This window comes from Trematomus bernacchii, unplaced genomic scaffold, assembly GCF_902827165.1.
Source record: "Trematomus bernacchii unplaced genomic scaffold, fTreBer1.1, whole genome shotgun sequence".
Lineage (NCBI taxonomy): Eukaryota > Metazoa > Chordata > Actinopteri > Perciformes > Nototheniidae > Trematomus > Trematomus bernacchii.
Genome location: NW_022987521.1, coordinates 4,801 through 24,452, shown reverse-complemented (window position 1 = coordinate 24,452; position 19,652 = coordinate 4,801). Strand labels below are relative to the sequence as shown.

The following is a 19,652-nucleotide window of genomic DNA, read 5'->3' as shown; positions in this document are numbered from 1 at the left end:
AACAAAGTAATAATGCAGTCAGACTTTAGGAACTGAGTCGTACCGTCTTTATGTCGGAGCTCTCCTGTGTTTCTGATTCTTTTGATCACATTTTTTTGGGTGTTTTAATGTATTTACAAACATTTCTGACTGGCTTTGTTGTTGTTTGTTTTATTAAACAGCATGCATTTGAAACACCTAACCTTGAAAATGTTATTTTCTTTGGGTTTTAATTGAACAGAGAGGCTCTGCATGTATTATAATGTAATGTATGTAATATAAAACACATTTTAATGACACGTGTTAGTTATTGTGAGTTTAACCGCAGACTCACTGCTTCTGTTCAGACGTCTCCAGTGTTATGTGGCAGTATACAAAAGGCTTGTTGATATAAAAGCCTTATTCATAAAGAATTTAAACCAGCTGTTTGTGTATATATCCATTTGTTGCATATGTAAATGTCTGCACACTATTTTTTTATTTAATTTTTTTAAATGCCAATTGTTTTCTTTTATTCTGGAGTTGTGCTAAAATTGCCACTTGACACTTTAAGGGGGAGAAGCATTATGATGATGATGAAGAGGATGATGAAGATGATGTGCAGCTTCCCAAAGAAGACTAATTTCGACTTTCATTTAGTGCTAACTAACGATTTCTAGTAAATAAAGTCATTATTTTCCACCAAATTAATTGTTGAAACCCATTTTAGAATCATCAGTCAAGCTGTAACCTACATCTGTTTGATATTTTAATAAATTAATGACAACTTTATTTTCATTCCCTTTCATTTCTTTATTCCTATATATATGAATAAATACATTTGAAAGCATTCGCATGTGTGTCTGTTTTTAGGTTGCTATGGAAACGATCTCTTCTGTTTTTAAAGGGACAGTTCAACCAAAACAACGATTTAGAAATCCTTTATTGCAAAAACTCATGCATTTGCAACGTTTATCCTCCACTCCCCATGAGGGTGAAACACACAGATGAGCTCTGAATAACGCTCACAAAGATTTTTCAAAAAAAGTCAGATTATTAAAAATAATAATATTAAAAGTCATTATTTTGAGAAAAACTGAATTTTGAGGAAAAATATCTAATTTCGTATTTTTCTGAAAAAGTCCGATTTTTTTTGAAAAAGTTGGAATTTTGAGAAATAAAATCAATTTCAGTTTTATTCTTAAAAAGTCATGATTTTGAGGAAAAACATAATTTTGAGAAAAAAGTCAGATTTTTGAGAAATAATTTCCAACTGACACCTCAAGGGGGACCAGCTGACGATGATGATGTCTTTAAAGGGACAGTTCTACCAAACATTTGTATTTTTCCTCAGAGACTGAAGCAAGGTCAGACCCAGACTTTCCATTTCTATTTAATTTCTCCTCATATTTTTCATCGCCTACCTTCATCTCATCCGTCCTCTCCCTGCCTCTCTTATTCTAACCCTCTCCTCTTCCTCCCCCTCTTCCTCCTCCTCTTCGTCGCTGTAACTCTGCAGCACTGATCTGTGCAGCGTCACTTCTAAATGCTGCAGAGCCTGTGAAGACTTACTGGAATAGAGAGTGGTCTTGCTCAGTACTGGAGACAACATATGGAGCAATACTCTACTTTTTCACGTGTCAAAACCAACAAACCTTTATAAAAGAAAAAGTGTTCTCGGCTACATGAACGCTGAGATATCTGTAGACTTTGGTTCAAACTGTGGATGTGAAACCAGTCAGGAGATTCTCCACATTTGAGATTGTCAGAATAAAAGTTTAGGAAGCTTTTTTTGTGAACTTTCCGAGGATAAAATGAGACTTTAAAGTCTTTAGCTTGGATCTATTAGATTAGCAAACATGCAGCCTGTCTCCTTTGAACAATTAACACAATAAATCTTCTTTATTTAAAAAAGGTAAAATGCTAAAGCCTCTCTCATTCTGTTGTTTTTTATTTTTCTCTTCTTACATATAACCATTACAAACAATTGTGTCATTTGTATTTGCATACATTTAGCTTTCCATTTCTGAAAGGACAAACCCTTGTTATGCATTGTAGAAACGCAATAAAAACATGTCTGATCTGAAAGTTACATGAAATCAAATATCCTCTAAGATTATGAAATACACAGAAAACAAACTCCTAGATTTATGGATAATTCATGAGGAAAGCACTCGGATAGAAACATTTGAAATATTTGTAAAAGAACATTCTGAGTAATTCTTATAGTTTCATTTTTATATTCCACAAAGTATCTGCTTTGACTGCAGTCAGAGAAACGATGTTTACGTCGTCTTCTCTGTTTCTCGTGAGGTCTCCCTTTCTGTTGGTCGCTTGTTAGCAGACCCTTCACGCGGTAGCAGAGTGTTATACAAATATCACTCGTCACCGGCTTGAGCTTCAATATCAGGATCCATGTATTTATTATCCTCTCAAGAATGGAAGTAGTCTTCACACACAGAGCTGCGTGGGACAAATAGTTCCCAGAGTAGAGTCCTTGATATGCTTATATACAAGAGAGGGAGTGACAGTCAACAAGATGGAGGAACACTGGTTCAAAGCAGTATTCTGACATTAGTTCAGATTAGCTAAGGCCTGCGTAAGCAATACACATGACAGTCATATGCCTATCTCTCTAGGGGCTGTGTCATCATGCCAATCTGAGGAACATAGCTATCATAACTTCAACACAGTGTCTCATGAGCGTCATCCATGTAGTCAGACATCCAGCTACGTACACAGCTACGTAGGGCCTCTGTTATCATGTGCTACTCTGATACAGAAGGAACATTCAGTATTTTCCCAACACAGAGCGAACAGGTACAGGAGGCGTAGAGCGAGGGATCATTGTCCACTAGCTCATCGATCGCAGATGGTGTCTTGCTTGCGGACGGATAAAAAACTAAACTAAATGGGTCGCGAAATATACTTTGGCGGCCGTTAATAGACCTGTATACAAGTAGAGTCTATGTGTGGGAAACCCTGCAGTCTGAAAGCATCCATTTTTAACTTTAAACATGATCTTTAATAATTGTGTAGTTTAGTTTAACTTCACGAGGTCGACCGGTTGGACTCTGGTTCTGGACCAGCTTGCAGGCCTGGCTCCAGGAGTTCTTGGAGAGAAGGACCGCTTCCTGCCGCAGGACTCAGAGTTCCTGAACATGGAGAAACAGCTTCAGTTATTATGCTCCAAATATCTGGATCAAAGTCACAGAAAGAATGTGTCTGCAGCTCAGAGAGTCCTGCTGGGAACACAGAGATGTTGAGGAGCCCAAAGTGTGATGAGAGAAATGTACAGTACGGGTCCCCAGCACATAGAAGCTGCCGGATGCTAACCTGCATATGTTGGGAGAGCTTTACAGATCAGGAGAGGAACTAAGTACATTTACTCAAGCACTGTCCTTAAGTAACATTTTGATGTACTGTGTACTTCTACTCCTCTACAGTTCAGAGGTAAATGGTGTACTTCTTCTCCACTACATGTATTTAATACCTTTAGTTACTTCACAGATGTGGATGAATGATGTGAAATATAACCAAGTGTTAAATCAGACTTTAGTTCCACCTGGAGTAAATTCACAAGCTACCCTGCAGTATACAAAGTCATTCAAACTAGCTGCACCTTTACCAGCTTTGAGAACACTTTCATGATCAATCATTATAAAACATATCATATATATTATTCTGAAATGGACCAATCTGCACAATGACTACTTTTACTGTCGCTACTTTCACTATATTTTGATGATAATACTTTTCTACTTTCTTTTGAGGAACATTTTGAATGAAGGACTTTCTTCCCCAGAAAAACCTATAACTACATTTATTCCGTGGTGAAACCTCAATAAATAAACTTCACACGGTACGACCTCTCACCTTTCTGTGTCTCTTCACTTCCTGTCACCTGAGAGGAGAAGGAGAGAGAGAGAGAATCATGATGATAATAAAACATGAAGAGAAACATCCAGAATGATGAAGAGAGAAAAACAAGAGTGTTGTTTTCCTCTGAGGTCATGCTCCATGAAAGAGTTTCATATCTAGATGAATGGAGGATATTCAGTACTCACAGGTCTTCTGGATCTTGGCTCTGAACGTCTCTCCTGTGATCCTGTAGGGATGAACACAACCCAACAGTTTTAGATCCAGTTTAAAATAAGTGTTTGTTCTTTGAGTTAGTCAGCTTCAGAGTCCTGACTGATCTCATGCTTTACATCCCATCATATCTTCTCTGCAAACACTACGACTGACTGCTCTCAGCTGCATTACAGGAAGTAACCAGTCATTAGGCTAGAAACTAAAAACATCCCATAACAAACAGACTACCTTTTCCACTCTTCAGTCAAATCCCATGTGTCTGTGAGAGAGTTGATTACTAAATGTTAAGTCAAAGTCAACTTTATTGTCAATCTTCCAGTTTGTGTGTACAGAGAGATCGAAATACCGTTTCCCACAATCCAGAATATAAAAACTAATTGATATAAAAATATGTGTACAAATATTTATATATATATATTTACACAGAATCAAAGACACATTTTTACATGTGCACACATTAAGACCTAAATAAAACAATACAACAATCAATATATACAAAATAAAATGACAGTGGCTATAAATAAATAATAATATATATAAATGTGGCTTTGCATTTTCAGCTGGTCTTCAATAGTTGATGGAAGAATGAAAGAACCTGCAGTCAGTGGGTAACATCACTGATCTGTTGTGATTCCCCAGAGAGAGAAACACCTCCCTGTGTTTCATACAATACTGCTGAACCAGCAGAGACCCCTTACTGACCTGAGGGTCTGCAGTCTGCAGTCTGGACTCTTCAGAAGATCTCTCAGCAGCTTCTCTCCTGAATCCTTCAGAGCGTTCTCACTCAGGTCCAGATCTCTCAGATGGATGTTGAACTTCAGAGCTGAGGCCAGAGCAGAACAGCTGATCTCTGACAAACTGCAGTACCTCAGACTGAATAAAGAAAACATGATGATGATAAAAATCAGTTTATAATCCAATCAGATGTTCAGGTCTGAAATGTGCAGCTCATCATTACTGCGTCCTAATCAATGATCTTCCCCTGAATAACAGTGACCGTCATTCTGTTATTGAGGATCATCATTATATCAGCCTTCTGTTTATTATCTGTGAAAACACATCTAAATGATTGGGAACTAGGGCTGCACGATTAATCGAATCTAAATCACGATATCAGCTTGTGCGATTACATAACCGCAACAGGCTGTGATTTAATGAAATAAAGAAATGTGCGTGGTGTAGAGCCGATGAATGGGAGTCGGAGGCGGTGTGTTTAATATGGAACTCCACACTTTATTTTCCATTTAACTAAACACACAAGAACGTGCTAGCTGCATGCTACTGTGAAGCTGGAATGCTAACAACAGGAAACCGGAACACCAAGGCCCTTTCTCATTTCATCAATTCCCCCTCCTCGACTCCTCGACTCCTCGGTCCTCCGGTAGTGACCCGGAAATGAATTTTAGCGCGCCATGTTGAAGGACATCTCATTTCTCTAAATGCACTTCGAGGACCGAGCATTGAGCGTCGAGGAGGCTCTCTGGAGGAGCTATAACCGAGGATACACTGATGGGTCCTCCACGGTCCTCCACGGCTCCTTCGTGGATGCATTTCCGGGAACAGAGATGTTTCAAAGAGTCGTGACGCACGGCCGGACTTATCTCAGCCAATCACAGCTCTGCATGCATCCCCTGGATATTATTTTAGTAACTGCTTTCATCGCGACGCGATGTTTACAGAGAGAACAGCTGTGAGGTCCGTGCAGAAAGCAGAGCAGTGTGTATCATATATATCACTCAGTATAACAGGCCTACTCTCTTTATTTGCTTTAGTTTAGTAGATATCTACAAAGAGTCCAGATGTTTCTAAAACCATTTAGTGCTTCACAAAATAAAATACACAACGGCTGTAGCCTGATGATATGCTTTAGGAGCTGTAGGTGCGTGTGTGTGGTGTAGGTGTGTGTGGTGCAGTGTGTGCGTAGATGCAGCGGACAGACAGGTCTCAGTTGGTTTGGTGTCCTCTGCTTACTTTTAGTACTTGTAGATAAAACTTTTGGCCCGTCATTTATTTCCCTCATTGTAGCGACCAGAGAGGGGGGGGGTATATCCAGTCTCTGATAGTGTTACGTTATTATGAGAGTGCTCTGTTTGATTCTGAAATTGTATATATATATATATATATATATAAATATATATGTGTGTGTGTGTGTGTGTGTGTGTGTGTGTGTGTGTGTGTGTGTGTCCGCATCTGTAGCCTGTTATTGTCTCATTATACCGCACTGTGAATGAATCAAAGTAAATATAGAAGTCATCATGAACACATCTGTCCATCAGACAGAGGGCTGCTGTGCCTCCTGTCATCATTAATGGACGTCTCTTTAAAATGACCGCTCAGAGGAGAGGAGTTCTCATTTCTCTAACCGCCTGCTGCTTCCCCTCCTCTCTCCTTGTTTCCCCTCCTCTCTCCTTGTTTCCCCTCCTCGAGTCCTCCGCTCGCATCTCCTGTGGGCGGGACTAAGTCTCGAGGAGGGGAGTCGAGGAGGGGAATTTGATGAAATGAGAACACCAAGTGTAGCAGATCCCTCCGAAAGATGGTCGTACACTTGACTGATGATTTCTCATTTATTGAAAACTCCAAAAATCAACGTAAGAGCTACACAAAGACACAACACAACAACTACAGTTAAGCTCCATCCATATTAGCATCACTTTAGCATACCATTAAACAAGTGAACCGCAAAGTTATAAAACAGTATGAACGAATCAGGACACATGTTTACATTAGTTAACACTAACATTGTGCCTCTTGCTAATACTTTAATGTAAACTTTCTCTTTTGATATCGCCGTATTTAAATGTAGATATCTCCGTTAATGTCTGTACTTTATCTCCGTTCATCTCCGTCAAGTGTTTTTCTTTGGGAACAGTAGCTTCCTGTAAATAGCGCAAAGTCGCCTTCTAAATAAAAGCATGTCTAAATAAAACAGGAAGTTGAGTTAAATTATAGAAATGTAAACAATAGCAATGAAAGTAACAACAACAATCCTTTTCAGGTTCAAAAGACACAAATTGGGTTATTTACATAAACTATTCATATTGCAAATACATTTTTAACCAGGAAGGGAAGACGGACATGGATATGACCCATGTGATTTGCAATATCGAAATATATCGTATCGCAATACTTAGCATATCGTAGAATTGCAATACTATTGTATCGTGGGGAGCCTGGTGATTCCCACCCCTACCCCTTACTGACCTGAGAGTCTTCAGTCTGCAGTCTGGACTCTCCAGAAGATCTCTCAGCAGCTCCACTCCTGAATCCTTCAGAGCGTTGAGACCCAGGTCCAGATCTCTCAGATGGATGTTGGACTTCAGAGCTGAGATCAGAGCAGAACAGCTGATCTCTGACAAACTGCAGTTCCTCAGACTGAATAAAGAAAACATGATGAGGATAAAAATCAGTTTATAATCCAGTCAGATGTTCAGGTCTGAAATGTGCAGCTCATCATTACTGCGTCCTAATCAATGATCTTTCCCTGAATAACAGTGACCGTCATTCTGTTATTGAGGATCATCATTATATCAGCCTTCTGTTTATTATCTGTGAAAACACATCTAAATGATTGGGAACTAGGGCTGCACGATTAATCGAATCGCAATCGCGATATCAGCTTGTGCGATTACATAACCGCAACAGGCTGCGATTTAATGAAATAAAGAAATGTGCGTGGTGTAGAGCCGATGAATGGGAGTCGGAGGCGGTGTGTTTAATATGGAACTCCACACTTTATTTTCCATTAAACTACACACACAAGAACGTGCTAGCTGCATGCTACTGTGAAGCTGGAATGCTAACAACAGGAAACCGGAACACTGAAGCCTCATCTCAAATCCCCCTCCTCGACTCCTCGACTCCTCGGTCCTCCGGTAGTGACCCGGAAATGAATTTTAGCGCGCCATGTTGAAGGACATCTCATTTCTCTAAATGCACTTCGAGGACCGAGCATCGAGCGTCGAGGAGGCTCTCTGGAGGAGCTATAACCGAGGATACACTGATGGGTCCTCCACGGTCCTCCACGGCTCCTTCGTGGATGCATTTCCGGGAACAGAGATGTTTCAAAGAGTCGTGACGCACGGCCGGACTTATCTCAGCCAATCACAGCTCTGCATGCATCCCCTGGATATTATTTTAGTAACTGCTTTCATCGCGACGCGATGTTTACAGTGAGAACAGCTGTGAGGTCCGTGCAGAAAGCAGAGCAGTGTGTATAATATATATCACTCAGTATAACAGGCCTACTCTCTTTATTTGCTTTAGTTTAGTAGATATCTACAAAGAGTCCAGATGTTTCTAAAACCATTTAGTGCTTCACAAAATAAAATACACAACGGCTGTAGCCTGATTATATGCTTTAGGAGATGTAGGTGCGTGTGTGTGGTGTAGGTGTGTGTGGTGTAGGTGTGTGTGCTGTAGGTGTGTGTGGTACAGTGTGTGCGTAGATGCAGCGGACAGACAGGTCTCAGTTGGTTTGGTGTCCTCTGCTTACTTTTAGTACTTGTAGATAAAACTTTTGGCCCGTCATTTATTTCCCTTATTGTAGCGACCAGAGAGGGGGTGGGGGTATATCCAGTCTCTGATAGTGTTACGTTATTATGAGAGTGCTCTGTTTGATTCTGAAATTGTATATATATATATATATATATATAAATATATATGTGTGTGTGTGTGTGTGTGTGTGTGTGTGTGTGTGTGTGTGTGTGTGTGTGTGTGTGTGTGTGTGTGTGTGTGTGTGTTTGTGTGTGTGTGTCCGCATCTGTAGCCTGTTATTGTCTCATTATACCGCACTGTGAATGAATCAAAGTAAATATAGAAGTCATCATGAACACATCTGTCCATCAGACAGAGGGCTGCTGTGCCTCCTGTCATCATTAATGGACGTCTCTTTAAAATGACCGCTCAGAGGAGAGGAGTTCTCATTTCTCTAACCGCCTGCTGCTTCCCCTCCTCTCTCCTCGGTTCCCCTCCTCGAGTCCTCCGTTCGCATCTCCTGTGGTCGGGACTAAGACACGAGGAGGGGAGTCGAGGAGGGGAATTTGATGAAATGAGAACACCAAGTGTAGCAGATCCCTCCGAAAGACGGTCGTACACTTGACTGATGATTTCTCATTTATTGAAAACTCCAAAAATCAACGTAAGAGCTACACAAAGACACAACACAACAACTACAGTTAAGCTCCATCCATATTAGCATCACTTTAGCATACCATTAAACAAGTGAACCGCAAAGTTATAAAACAGTATGAACGAATCAGGACACATGTTTATATTAGTTAACACTAACCTTGTGCCTCTTGCTAATACTTTAATGTAAACTTTCTCTTTTGATATCACCGTATTTAAATGTAGATATCTCCGTTAATGTCTGAACTTTATCTCCGTTCATCTCCGTCAAGTGTTTTTCTTTGGGAACAGTAGCTTCCTGTTAATAGCGCAAAGTCGCCTTCTAAATAAAAGCATGTCTAAATAAAACAGGAAGTTGAGTTAAATTATAGAAATGTAAACAATAGCAATGAAAGTAACAAAAACAATGCTTTTCAGGTTCAAAAGACACAAATTGGGTTATTTACATAAACTATTCATATTGCAAATACATTTTTAACCAGGAAGGGAAGACGGACATGGATATGACCCATGTGATTTGCAATATCGAAATATATCGTATCGCAATACTTAGCATATCGTAGAATTGCAATACTATCGTATCGTGGGGAGCCTGGTGATTCCCACCCCTACCCCTTACTGACCTGAGAGTCTTCAGTCTGCAGTCTGGACTCTCCAGAAGATCTCTCAGCAGCTCCACTCCTGAATCCTGCAGAGCGTTGCCACTCAGGTTCAGATCTCTCAGATGGATGTTGGACTTCAGAGCTGAGGCCAGAGCAGAACAGCTGATCTCTGACAAACTGCACCACCTCAGTCTGAATAAAGAAAACATGATGAGGATAAAAATCAGTTTATAATCCAATCAGATGTTCAGGTCTAAAATGTGCAGCTCATCATTACTGCGTCCTAATCAATGATCTTTCCCTGAATAACAGTGACCGTCATTCTGTTATTGAGGATCATCATTATATCAGCCTTCTGTTTATTATCTGTGAAAACACATCTAAATGATTGGGAACTAGGGCTGCACGATTAATCGAATCTAAATCACGATATCAGCTTGTGCGATTACATAACCGCAACAGGCTGAGATTTAATGAAATAAAGAAATGTGCGTGGTGTAGAGCCGATGAATGGGAGTCGGAGGCGGTGTGTTTAATATGGAACTCCACACTTTATTTTCCATTTAACTACACACACAAGAACGTGCTAGCTGCATGCTACTGTGAAGCTGGAATGCTAACAACAGGAAACCGGAACACTGAAGCCTCATCTCAATACCCCTCCTCGACTCCTCTCTTCCCCTCCTCGGGGACTTGACCCGGAAATCGATCAAGACACGCCATTTTGAAGGACGTCCCAATAGCTGAAATGCACACGGAGGAGTCGAGGAGGGGTGAGGGAGGAGGGGTGAGGGAGGAGACGAAAGGGAGGATACACGAGAGCAGACTACGCGGAAGTGTTTTCACTACTCGCGTATAAAAGCCCCGCCCCCACCTTCACAGCTGGTCGATTTCAAGAGAGGAAAACGGAGAACTGGAAGAATGAGTGGAAAAGCGTCACATAAATGTCTAAGTGCTCACAGCTCCGTGGGAATTATTATGTGCAATTCATTTCTTAAGGTTATACTAACAATTTAAGTCATGTTTAATGATCTTGAACGTCACTAAAACATAGCTATTAAGAAAGCTATTTCATAAATGGCTAGATCTTGATAAATAACAATTATTTGTTTTGTTTTGTGTTAAAATATTCAGTAGTTAAATTATTTAAAATGCACAGTCCTGAATGTGTGTTTGTGGTGAATGTGGGGATCTACAGGACACACATGTTCAGAGTAAAGGCTTTCACATTATTATAATTGTATTGAAATGTACATTTTACACCACAACGGAACACAAAAGCAGGACCAACCATCATACATTGAGTTCCTTCAGTGAATTCAGTTGAGCCCGATGAGAGGGGATACAGCTGTGCACATGTCATCATTAACAGACGTCGTTTAAAAGTGACGTTTGAGTGAACGAGGACATCCCAAATAATATCTGAGGACTCCTCTGTCCTCGCGTCACCTCCTCGTGTCTCTCGCTCGCATCTTAAGGAGGCGGAGCTAAGACGCAAGGAAGGGATGCGAGTGAGGGAAAGGAGGAGTCGAGGAGGGGTATTGAGATGAGGCTCAAGTGTAGCAGATCCCTCCGAAAGACGGTCGTACACTTGACTGATGATTTCTCATTTATTGAAAACTCCAACAATCAACGGAAGAGCTACACAAAGACACAACACAACAACTACAGTTAAGCTTCATCCATATTAGCATCACTTTAGCATACCATTAAACAAGTGAACCGCAAAGTTATAAAACAGTATGAACGAATCAGGACACATGTTTATATTAGTGAACACTAACCTTGTGCCTCTTGCTAATACTTTAATGTAAACTTTTTCTTTAGATATCGCCGTATTTAAATGTAGATTGTTAGAAATTAAAATCAATGTTTTATGGCATAATTTAGTCTAAAACATACCGTCAGTTTAAAAGCAGTCTTATGAAGAACTCATTGATTTCAGTATTGTGTTCACACCTTAAAAGGTGTGAAAGGACGGATTGTTAGAAATTAAAATCAATGTTTTATGGCATAATTTAGTTTAAACATTCCGTCAGCTTAAAAGCAATTTTATTCTGAAAATCCTTCATTTCCGGTTAGCATTAGCATGTGGCTAACGTTTTGAAACCGTGAATTGAAGGTGAAATGACATGTGATGTTGTACACTAAACACACTGGGATTAGCACTCATTTATTGACGCTGAATAACGTTTATCAGGGAATGTTTAAATAACGACAGACACCAGAAGGATGTAATTTAGCAACAAAAAAAGGCAGGAATTGCATTGGACCCGCCCCCCCGACGACGCTGGCCAATAGGAGAAGACCTCAGATGACAACAGGAAGACCAAGCCAAGAATCAGGGGTGCTCGCCTCCGGACCTGGGCTGACCAAGACATGGGGAGAGTGTCTCCGCTTGCAATTTCATTTGTAAACCACCGCATCTTTTGTGTAATTAAATGCTGTTAACTTTTATAAGCTTGCCTTGACTCTTTTCAGTCTCTCCTGCTCTCGGGGTTCAAGAATATCTAACAATTGGCAACCACGAAGGGACTCTGATACTGGAGAGAGTTGGAAGAGGAGAAGGCTGCAGTTTAACTAGCATCACACCAGGCTGCAGACAAAGGAGTTTTTTGCTGGGCCTAAACGAAAGGTGAGACGGTTACCTGTTTAACTAAAAAACTGTCTACATTAGGTGCAAGCGTTGGTAGTGATTTGTAGATTGATCTGTGGTGTGATAGGTGATTGCGAGTGGTGCGGTTTTGTTTATAGTGTTTCTTCGGTGCCGCCCGATTAATGTGAATATTATATAGTATTAAGACCTTTGGGAAGGCACTATATGTGTTCTGTTTTGCACTGGACTGGGTCCATTCATGTTAGTCTATATGGTTGATGTGTTAAACCGGCGTAGTCTGGTTTAATAAAGTATATTTTTGTGTGATGTTCTAAGCCGGAAAGATTGTGTACAAGATTGGTATAAGATCAGCTTTTAAGGTCAGCATCTATAGAATTTAGAGCTAAGATAAATGAAGATTGTCTTGTTTTGTATTGGAGTTTTTCAAGCAGTGTGGCTTTTAATTGCATCACATGTTCCCATTGTTCCCCTCCCCTTCCCCCAGTCACATGAGGTTAATGCTATACTGCTAAGCTAGTTAGCTAGCCAGTTAGCATTACTAGGTGGTGAAATAGTTTGAGTAAAGATACAACCGGTAACTACTGATTAAATACACAGGGATGGTGTAGATGAACATTGAGAGTAGATTAAGTTGTTTTTGTTTTTCATGCTTTTCAAAGAAAGTCATTTGAACTTTATTATTTGGGAAAATAAACCGGAAGTAGGTTTATGAACCGGAAGTACTAGTTGATACATTTGAAAGGAGTTAAAATAAAACAGCTCCCCTAGCGGACATAATAAGTATTACAGTTAATACATTCTTCACCACACACAGATAAAGATTACATGTGGTTTCTCTGACTTGAAGTATTGTAGTTAACACATTTTATTACATTTGCATAATTTCATAAACTTCATAATGCACTGTACACAGTTTATTTGGATTTTCACCATATTCCTATTTTCATATTTCAAAGTCAAAACTATACACTGTTCATTTTTTTTTAAATTCTGATTTAAAAATTTGCATATTTTCAAAATTTTGAATTCGTTTTCCAATTTCTGTTTTTTAACTTAAAAAAAAAAAAAAAAAATACCAGATTTTAAAGTTAAGTTCAGATGACATAGGATATCTTTATAAATAATACAAAGGTACTATTCAGAGGATTAGTAATTCATTTGTGATAACTTAATAATATTATCCAAGTACTTAAGAAACATGTCACCAAAAGACACTAAGTTAAGAGCATTCACAATGCCAGGCTCAACTGCAGATATTAAGGAGAGGGTAAACATCTGGTCAGATGCTATGACAGCTCCCAGTAAAAGACAGAAGACATGGAACCAAATAGAGGAACTGTTCAAGCAGTGGCAATCGAGACGATTGATTCCAGCAGATGATCAACCTGGACCAACGGAAGCCCATAGAAAAGCTGTAGTTGAATATGAGAATGGAAGCAGAACTCAACAGAAGAATGGAAGAACTCGGCAGAGGAATGGAACAACTCAAAAGAAGAGAGGAAGAAAGACAAAGACAAGAACATGAAGAAAGAAAAAGATGGGAAAAAGAACAAGAGAAACAATTCCGAACTGGTTACTCTCCTGAAACAACACATTCCGCAGAAGAAAGACGACGGGCAGATGAAGCCCAAAATGACATTATGGCAGAAAGAAAAAGGACAGAAGACGAAAGATTCCAAGACATGATGGCAGACAGACACCAGAGAGAAAGGAGAGAACAAGAACAACAAAGAACTCAAAGATGGGAAGACTCTCAAAGAACACGCCGAACAAACTACTCTCCAGACGAACAAAATTACAAAGGACAAGGACACGATGACAGCGACAGTGCACATTCTGTAACCAGCAGACACTCAGTATGTCCGGAAGACACACGGCAACAACAGACCAGGGGCACTGTACATAGCGTCATGCCATTGATAGCGGCTGGAAGAGGAAGATTTGACTACCAACCATGGACTCACAGGGACATGGAATCATTAGTGGCAAAGCTACCTCCACTCACCCAAGGAGGTCAGAAGTGGGTGAAAGATCTGGAGAAGTACACTGGCCAAGACCACCTGTGCTTGGGAGACATGAGGGCACTGCTTAGACGGATAGAAGGCAGACTAGAGGCAAGAGCAGTAGATTCCAAGGCCCAATGCACCAACTCTCCAGATGACACTTCATTCAACAATATCAGGTCGAGCTATTGGGTTGCTATTCGTAACATCTACCCGACAACACGCAGTTTACAAGCCCTCACCAGCCTGAGAAAAGAGCAGGGGGAAGACATGCATACCTTCTTGAAGAGATGTGAAGGAGTGTGGGAGGACAGCACGGGAGAACGACATGATCTTTCTCCATCTGTTGAAATGTTGTGGAAGAACGCTGTCATTAAAGCCCTTCCCCCATCAGTGCAGGCATGCCTGGGAGACGTGGTGGGATTAGACACTAAACCCATTGAAGAATGGAGACAACATCTCATTTACCACAACATGAAATACCAGGCAACACAGAGGGAAAATGATGAAGACGACAAAATACTAGCTAGAAGACTCTTGAAGATACAAATAGCTGAGAAAGATACCGAAGCTAATAAAAACAAGAAATCGACAAATCAGATGGCCATACTAGCAGAGAAGGCAGGGCGGACACCTCCAACAGTTCAAACTCAGGAAGAACCAGAGAATCAAATGCAAAACCAACAAAGCGGAGGAGGAAGTTTCAGAGGAAGAGGTTTCCAAAATGGTGGCTGCTACACATGTGGTCAGACGTCACATTGGTCCAAGAATGTCCACAAAACCAAGTTCAGCAGACACCTGTGTATCTTCCTACCCAAGTACAGCCACAAGCACTGCAGTATCTTCCCACACAATTCCAGCAACAGCAAATACCTGTGTATCTTCCTACCCAAGTACAGCCACAAGCACCACAGTATCTTCAACAGCAAACACCTGTGTATCTGCTTCATATGTGGAGATTGTAGACATTTGGCAGAGATTGCCCCACTCAGCAATATCCACCACAATCGAGCACCTCACAATACAGAGGAGAACCAGTGTTCGGATATTAGAAAATTGAGGCGGAAGCATATGCCAGGTCCATGATGAATATTTCTGGTTGGATCAGGTGATTGGGTTAATGTAAAAAATCCACAAGATGAAGTCGTTGCAACCTGTATGGAGTGGACCATGGGAAGTTTGTAGAACGCACTGCAGATGCACTCCGGATCAGAGTTAACAAAGGAACATGTTGGCACCTTCTTACAAATTGTGTAGCCGTACCGCCACATTTCCTGAAACGGCACGGCAGTTAGAACTGGATTTTGAAAAAAACTGGTACAAACAATAAGGAATTGAACATTGTTAGGAACGACAGCACCAGGAGATGAATAAACTCAAGAATCGTAGAGTGTAAATACATCGAGAAAAAACACATTTTTACACTCAAACTAGTTGCATGTCATAGACAAGGAATTTAGATAATATAAACAAATGTTCACCAAAGTAATAAGTATAATAGAAAGTAGACATGGGCCTACACTTGAGTCAATTTACATTACTGTGATCTGATTAGTGTGCTCTGCAGGTTTTATACTATTGTTCTAAGTAACAGTGGGATTTTAAATATTGGAGAAAGTATAGAGATGTTCTTTGGTAGTGTGTGAAATATGTGATGCTTGAAACATGTAAGTATTTCAATTTATAGGAAGAGTTATGTTGGGTAAATATGTAGCAATGGTTGAAATCATTTTTAGAAGTTTTTGGAATAACATTCCAAATATAGTATTCCAATCTAAAGTATTGGTTTCACCATTGTGGCATAGTTTTGTACCAAGTGTCAGGAAATATGGGAAGCAGAAGTCCCAATGAAAAGTTAATACCATCTTGAAAATCATAGTTGAAATTGTGAATGAATAAGGAATGGTGCTCCGCATATGACATATTTTTGTAGATAGAGGGTACCCGCCTATGCTGATTTACCTCTGAAAAGACTCTGCAGAGCACGACATGGCCAAAAGGCCGAGACCAAATGACCTTTGACCCTGACTGACAGTGTGACAAAAGCACTGTCAATGACTGACTCTGGGATGTACCTGACCACACCTGACTTGACAACCAGACGGTATGAGTGTGAATGAATGCCGGCATGTGATCAGTGTAACTGCATGATTCTAAAACAATAACTAACCAAGCATGGTTTTGGACTAACATATTATTTTGGAGCTCCAAGGGAAACGAGAGGTTTCCTATAATTCCACAAAAATGGGAAACCGCACATGTGACCCATTTCTAATCTACTTGATGATATTTTACTCCCACAGGAGTTGGCAGTTTGCAAATGTAAAACTCAAACTAAAATCTGAAGATTCTGTTTCTTTTAGGACTGAAGGACGGAGAGAAACACTTATTTTCACTGAAGTGTTTACTGTGGAAATAATAATAATGGATGTAAAATTGTAAATAATGTTCGCTATGTCCCTAACCAATATTTACCTGAACGTTTTCTTTCCCCTCCCCATTACAGGATTTTGTTACACATGAGTTCATGTGTAAAAAGGGGGGAGTGTGTATAAATGTATAACATCAACATGGCTGTAAAATTCACAATTTAAATTTTTCTTTTAGGGATTGAAAGAAACCTTCCGCCCCAACCCAGAGGTTCAAACTGAGCATTGAATGATAGTTTTAGAATGAACCTGCTCCATATCTGGGGATAAGATACTGTTTGATGAATGTTGACATGTTTCTAAATATTGATTGCATTTTGAACAGGTAACACAGATGCAGAAGCAGTGGCCAAGGGGCTACTGTGAGAGATGTAATTCCAGAATAGAATACAGAAGAAGTTGACCTGTGATAATGAAACTATTTTGTAATATTTTAACAGACATTAGAGTAACTGAGGTTTGAAATATAGAAAGAACATATTACAGTTAAGTTAAGCTAAAACATAGTAATGTAATGACACAGAATTTAATTTAGACAACATCTTGTAACTAGCCTGGTAAATAGATGTAAAAGCCATGGACTTTATTGTTTAGGTTATTATGGGGATATACATTTAATTTAAATTCATAATAGAAAGACATTTGATGACAGTATGTTGGAATTCTGCATTCATTTTTCAGCTTGATAATAGACAGGTAGAAGCAGTATTGCCAGGTGAAATTGATGGGATTTCTGCACATGATCCAAGCAGAGAATGACGTACCTTACAGGACAGATGCACTCAGGAAACCACACTCTGACAGCATCATGACTTCAGTTGTTTTTGAATTCATAATGAAATTGTATTACATAATGTTAGTGTGTGTCTTTACCACAAACAGGAATAGTTCATTGTTATATTTAGATTTGAGAAAGATTACAAGGATTTTATTTAGGAATAACACAGATGCTCATCAGACATTTCCGAGCTATTGAAATATGTTATTTAGTTCACCATGAAGATGTTTTATTTTTTTGTAACATATGCCAAGTAGTAAGATTCAGATATCAGCAGGTTCTGAATTATTATTCCTCTGTCCCATAACCAACAAGAATGTGGATGGGGAGAACTATATCTGCTGTAACCAGATAAAAACAGACCGATAGAATGGCGCTAGAATTTAGTTGAAAAAGGGGTGTGTAAAAAAAAAAAAAACTGAAGAGGATAAGATTGTTTAAAAAATTTGTTTAGCTATTTTCAGATAGTTTAATCCTTATATTTTGTAAAAGAACAAGTGCCTTAACACTGAATGTGGTATGAGAACGGTTTCTGTGAAAGGAGGGAGAAAGAAATGTTCAAATACCAAGCTAATTGCTGCTATTTTGAAAAGTGATATTGAATGTTAAAACTAGAAGTTTAAGCACAAGGGAAAACTGTTATGTTGAAGACCAACCGAAGTATTTCTTGTATTTTTGATGACGGTTATTTGAACCATTCCATTTTGATAGTATTTTTTTATATGAGTTATGTACTATGCAAAGTTCAGATGAAGAACTCATTGATTTCAGTATTGTGTTCACACCTTAAAAGGTGTGAAAGGAGGGATTGTTAGAAATTAAAATCAATGTTTTATGGCATCATTTAGTTTAAACATTCCGTCAGCTTAAAAGCAATTTTATTCTGAAAATCCTTAATTTCCGGTTAGCATTAGCATGTGGCTAACGTTTTGAAACCGTGAATTGAAGGTGAAATGACATGTGATGTTGTAGACTAAACACATGGGATTAGCACTCATTTATTGACGCTGAATAACGTTTATCAGGGAATGTTTAAATAACCACAGACACCAGAAGGATGTAATTTAGCAACAAAAAAAGGCAGGAATTGCATTGGACCTGCCCCCCCGACGACGCTGGCCAATAGGAGAAGACCTCAGATGACAACAGGAAGACCAAGCCAAGAATCAGGGGTGCTCGCCTCCATGGATGTATAATAAGAACTGGATACAGCGTGGGAGGCGGGGCCTCATTCATTCCTATGAGAGTTGCTCATTCGCGCATGATGATAAAATGGCCCAACTTTTGAGAGAGCGAAACGTCACAGATTACCCGGCATGCCTGAGAAGTACCCGTATGTGCGCTCATAGCGCAACTTTAACCATGCCCCCCAAAATGCTCGTTCACATCAAGCACGTCCATTTGCGTACACGTAACAGCACCGCACGTTCATGACAGCATGGTAATGGTTTGTTATTATGATAGATTTATATTATAACGAGGCGGCAGTTAGCAGCTAGCGGTTAGCTAGTAATTATGCTAATTTACACATCAATCGTTATGTACTTTATATTACGCTGTAACAGGATCTAGTGATATCCAAGCAACAGAGCTTCATTTAGCATGAAAGAATTATTGCACTGTATATATATATATATACAGTGCAATAAGCTTCTTAGTGCAATAAGAAGCTACTGTACAGGGACGTTAATCTACGTCGGTAATATTAACTTTATTTAATACAACATTTACGGTACAAGATTTAATCATACAGCCCATGTAGTATAATATTTTACAAATGATGAATTACAGCAAACATGTGCAACATATCCATTATTACAGCTCCGTGGGCTGGCAGTAAGGCGATATGGGTCCGTTCTTATTGTGCATCCATGGGTAAAGATAAACGCATGTAGTGCTGAACACGTAACATGAACGTGCCGGGCGGCGCGCGGTCCCGTGGGTTAGATGCGCGTTCATAATGCGGAGGGAAATAACTCACAGAATAACGTTATTAGCACATTTTTACAACTTGAGGAATGAATGTTTTTAATAAGGGCTATA

The 19,652-nt window shown here is 39.6% G+C and overlaps 1 long non-coding RNA gene across 2 annotated transcripts; it reads right to left on the bottom strand.

Annotated features, from left to right (window-relative positions):
* Positions 1-1,891: 1,891 nt before the first annotated feature.
* LOC117472504 lies at positions 1,892-4,806 on the bottom strand. 2 transcript variants are annotated; one of them, XR_004554937.1, is made up of 4 exons: positions 4,756-4,806; positions 4,026-4,066; positions 3,835-3,862; positions 1,892-3,113 (listed from the first exon to the last, which is right to left on the bottom strand). It is a non-coding gene; the product is annotated as an uncharacterized LOC117472504 (long non-coding RNA). The 2 variants fall into 2 exon arrangements; XR_004554936.1 differs by lacking the exon at positions 3,835-3,862 and having other exon boundaries at positions 4,756-4,796.
* Between the last annotated feature and the right edge of the window lie 14,846 nt (positions 4,807-19,652).